Source organism: Gavialis gangeticus, unplaced genomic scaffold (genome assembly GCF_001723915.1).
Source record: "Gavialis gangeticus isolate Ggan-Ray unplaced genomic scaffold, GavGan_comp1, whole genome shotgun sequence".
Taxonomy (NCBI): domain Eukaryota; kingdom Metazoa; phylum Chordata; order Crocodylia; family Gavialidae; genus Gavialis; species Gavialis gangeticus.
In genome coordinates, this window is record NW_017729026.1 from 12,995,628 (window position 1) to 13,000,558 (window position 4,931).

Sequence of the window (4,931 nt, forward strand, 5' to 3'; positions counted from 1 at the left end):
ATACAAGAAATTTATTCACTCACCTCTATTATATTTAAGGGATGAGCATTTGTCCTCTAAGTATTTCAGGAAACAGATCTTTAGGCTCACCATTCCCTTTGAATATTAAAAGATGTATTATAAAGCAACTTACCCATTTGTTAAAGGAGAAATAAAAAAAAAAATACAATAGGACTGAAAATCCCTAATTGATTAAAATTCACTTAAAGTGTCACAGAAATCATAATTCCAGTTTTATTCTAACTAGTCTTTTCAAAGAATTATTTCACTAAAGAGCATTACAACATGCAGGTCCAACTAAGCATAGCATATACTCATTTTCTGGAACTGAACTTCAGTAGGAAAATTGTACGTGCTTAAACATAAGCATATGCTTATACTGCCTGCTCAGTTGCAGCCTGCATCACTTTAATGATTGCATTATCCTGTTTTGTCTAGTACACCAAAGAAATAACCATTCCAGACTTAAAATGATAACAGGAGGTAACACACAGCCCACATTTTAGGTTTTGCAACCAGAAATCAAAAATGTTTTAAGCAACTTGGACTTTTACCAAAGTAATGGGAGGTAAGAGTACTAAGCCACTAGGAAGATTTGGTCTGGGATTCTGCAAATTCCTGCCTGTTTGGGACAAAGATGTATTTCTATTACATTCCACTGATTTAAAAATAAACCCAAAAATACGTTCTCCAGCTGCCTGTGATCCAGTACTGCAAACATGAACAGGTACTTTCTTGCCAGTGCATGCCAAGACCTTGAACTAGAAACTCAAATTGACATTGACTAGAAAACTAAGCAGAAACTGAGTGCACTATTTTCATTCGTCAAACCACAATTGCTAGGAGCAAGTTTTCAAGTACCATGGACAATGCTTGAAGCAGACTGGAGAGACTCCAAATCCCTGGCTAAGAGACTGTTTTATGCATATTTAAAGGAACTTTCATGTTTGTCTTATGAATATCTGACAGTAAGAAAAAATGTTACTGTGAATGCATGTGAAACTCTGACCGTTTCAGATTTGAAAAGCCAGCCTTTGCAACCATTTGTTGAAACCTCCCCCTTCCTCAACATTTCCTGCCAGAGGTCTTCACAATAATGTCACCATTTCCACTCCTTAAAATTCTCCCATTCTTTACCTCATCTCTCCATGTCTTCTTATTATGGCTCTGGAGTCTGACCTCTGTAGCTTCTGTCTCCTGCCCATGCACAGCAGCAGGACACTGAGCCAGGAGAGACACTGCTGTGTGCCAAGAACACCTGCTGCAAAGCATGTGCCCGCTCTGAACATGCCCAAGCTTTTCATTCCACTCCCACATTACAGTAATTAATTGTGGGCTTCCCCCAGCCCTCCAACTAATGGATCCCAGACATACATTAATGAATTCTGCACTCACCTATGTTAACTCACACTTGAAATTCCTGATTCTTTGGTGGCCTCTCTGGAACCACTTATTTCCTGGATATCTGTAAGGTTATTAACATTGCAGGGCCTCTTCACTAGGAAATACTTTGTTCCTGCCTTCTTCCTTTCTGTAAAAAACAGAATAATAGAAAAGTAGGGCTGAAGGGACCTCCAATGATCTTCTGAGTCCAACCCCTCATCGTGGGCAGGGTCATCCCTATCTAAAGCATCCCATTAAATGAAACTTGCCCAGCATCTTAGTAAAACTACTGCATGGTCAACCCCAGCACAACCATAAGACATAAAACCCCAGCTTGCCACAGGTAAAGCAAGGGGATTGCAGCAGCCAATGTCCTGCTGCTACAAGGGTTGTTAAAATAGACTCAAGATATCCAAGTACCTCTATCTCAGGGGCGGGCAATTATTTAGGGTAGAAGGCCACCTGCTGAGTTTTGGCAAGCCATTGAGGGCTGCATGACAGGCAACCGGGGGCAGATACATATTAATTTTCTAAATTTTGGGGAGGCCCTGCAGGCCAGCTAGAATGGCCTGGCGGGATGCATCCAGCCCGTGGGTCACATTTTGCCCACCCCTGATCTATCTGGTCTGCTCCTCTTTTTTCCATCTTTTGAAATGCAAGCAGCACATGCACACATCTTTACTCCTAAAATAAATGAGAGTCTATCACTGGCCTCTCCACCCTCTTCAACCACATCAAACAGCACATCCCTAACCCTGTTAAGTCCCCTGGTCTAATCTGTTCTGGGCTACCGTGACTTCCCAGATATTACCCATAGCTGTGTAAAGTTAATAAAATGAGACTAAAAAAAAAAAAATCTGTGTCCTGACCAAAAGAAGGATTGTCACAGATACACCAAAATACACCAAATTAAAAAAAAAATGCCAGTGCTAGATGGAAGGTAAGTCAGTCATTACAGCAGATTCCTGAGGTTAAATATATAATGGATGCCTCATTTAAAAATAAAAAAGTGGTGGTACAGTGTAGTGAAACTACGTATTATTGAGCTTGATATAGAAATCATTGGGTGAAAGTCAACAGCCTGTCATATGCAGCAGTTCAGATTACATGGAGAAATTACAGATTTGTAATAGCCGTCCATCTGGCCTTAAAAGCTATGGCCCTGATACTGCAAAAACTTTAACATACTTAATGGCAGTAAAGTTAAGCATATACATAAGTGTTTGCACGACCGGATCCTGTGAATCTATGAAGCGCAGAAAATGACAGAAGTGGCCTCCATCACTTAAATTAAATTTAAACAAAGAGTTTAATTGCAGTCATGAGGGATTCCCCATCAGAAACAGGGAGAAATTTTTTGCTTTTTTTTCCCTTACAAACTACAGTCTGAGCCCTTCAGAATGGGAAAGAGGGGGCAAATGCACCACAACAGCTTTTTAAGAATAATGCCCAACTTCGTTCATCAGCTGATACATTTGCGTTATGTGTTGTGTATGTGAAATTTACATTAGCATAGAGAAAAAGTATAAGGCTTAGAATGAGTCCATCCTTGAACATGTTTGGGTGAAAAAGTCCCTTCAAATACCTGTCTGTAAACTTTACAGACCATGAAGTCTGAGCAGTAGAGCGTTAGAATGGTTAAATCTATGTATATGTATTAATTGAGTCTGAAGAGATTACGTGTATGCAGATCATTATACCACTCACAGACTAAAGTGCAGTTGTTTTTCATTATTTTTTATAAACAGGTGTAGTCATGATAGCAACCACTAAATCACATGGAACCACACACCCAATACAAAACAGGCTTGAAAAACATCTTTCTTTAAAAGATAAATGCAGACTTCTCTATATATTATAAATGACTCCTGTAGGGAAGATTTTTTTTAAATGCAAAAGAATTTCCTTATAGTGAAAGAGAACTTTAATTCTATTTTACACACGTCATTCCAAGTTCAGGTTCATTCCTCACAACTGTATTCTCTGTTACTTACAAATGTTTTGTTTCATTTTGTTTTAAAAGGTGAGTTGTACACACAGAGGGGAAAAATTAACTGATGAGGTGAACAGTTAGATTGCAAATCAGCCATGTATTTATGCACTGTCACTGTTCTAGAAACAGGGCCAGGTTATGGCTCTCAGAATGGCCCCATGCATCTTTTAGGGATAAATTCTGTATATAAACACCCTTCTCTTCCATCCTGCAATGCATGCACTCCTCCCAAATCTTGAAAACCACATGTTACAGCAACCTCTCCTTCCTTCCTTCCTAGCCTGCCAGAGAATAAGCCTGAATGATAAGGGGGAAAAAAGGAAGGAGGTGTGGTTAACTACTGAAGGAAAGCTAATTACATGGCGAAAAAAATATTTAACCTTTGTAAAGGAGCATCACCCTCCTGGTGTATTGTCCTGTCCCAAGATGCAGTTTGCTGGACGCCAAAGAAAGATATTTGGTTTGATCACCATCTGAACATCCTATTCAGTTGCCGATGTTTCAGATGTTTAGTCTACTTTATTTTTACAGCTCAATTAGAGCAGCTTACTACAGGTACCACTGTGGAAAAGCTGAAATAGCTTGCTCCAGTCCCTCCAAGGGCACTACTGAAGGTGACTTAAAATAATCCTGTATCATAAGATAGGTACAGACCTCAATCTCCTTCAGGCTGGTCTAGATATTTTATCCCTTATTCTTTCCCAAATTATCATTCCTCTCATATTCCAAAGTCTGCCACTGCTTAAAATGTTCTTTATAACTTATTACATCCTTTCAGTCAGATTCTGTCTTTATCATTTCCCATGCCATCCATATCTTCTTAGTTTGTTTTTTCAAATGAATACCTCAAATAATTCATAGCTGTGAGCCATTTATTTTCCAAACAGTGCTTAATTATTAAAGGTAACCACAGGACAGGAAAACAAATGAATATGCACAAGATTATTTAGTATTCTGGGATCAGAAAAGAATCTCAGCTGCAAGAAGACAAGCCATAATGCTAACAGCAAATTTACTTTGTAATTCTTTCACCATGACAGGCAAAGTAGTGTACTAGAAAAACAATTAGAGTGAATACTATAGTAATACAATAATCAGGCCCCTTTATTTATTACCTGCAAGGAAGAGCACAGAACAAAACTCCAGTCAAACTGTCAAGCAGTAATGACTATCCAGGTCTCATACAAGGATTAAATTAAGGCAAGCAGTGGGCATAGCCTCTGTATAGAATTACACAGAAAATATACAGGTAAGCAGCTGTATCATTCTGTACAAAAAGTATTCCTTGCCTCTAGAAAAAAAAAAGTCCCCCACCATGTTAACTATAGAATACAGGCAGATGTGGATCCAGGATTTTTCAAAGCAAGGTGGAAGAGCAGCAATCAGGAACTTTTTAAAAGTCCCCTTAAGCAGGTGAAAACAATCCCTTTCCCCTCCCTGATTTGAGGCATGTCTCCTTCCCTCCCTGCTGCTGTCCCAGGCTCAGCTCAGCCACCATGCAGCCCAGCTGGAGCAGGCAGGAGCCTCCCCCAACCTCTAGGGCACTAGGGACAGC

At 39.5% G+C, this 4,931-nt stretch overlaps 1 protein-coding gene across 1 annotated transcript in view; it reads right to left on the reverse strand.

The window, feature by feature from the left end:
* PKIB (protein kinase (cAMP-dependent, catalytic) inhibitor beta) overlaps window positions 1-1,526 on the reverse strand; it is a 60,076-nt gene extending 58,550 nt beyond the window's left edge. Inside the window, exon 1 of the mRNA XM_019520024.1 lies at window positions 1,410-1,526. The gene's annotated coding sequence lies outside the window, so the exon portion shown is untranslated. The remainder of the gene's footprint in view (window positions 1-1,409) is intronic.
* Between the last annotated feature and the right edge of the window lie 3,405 nt (window positions 1,527-4,931).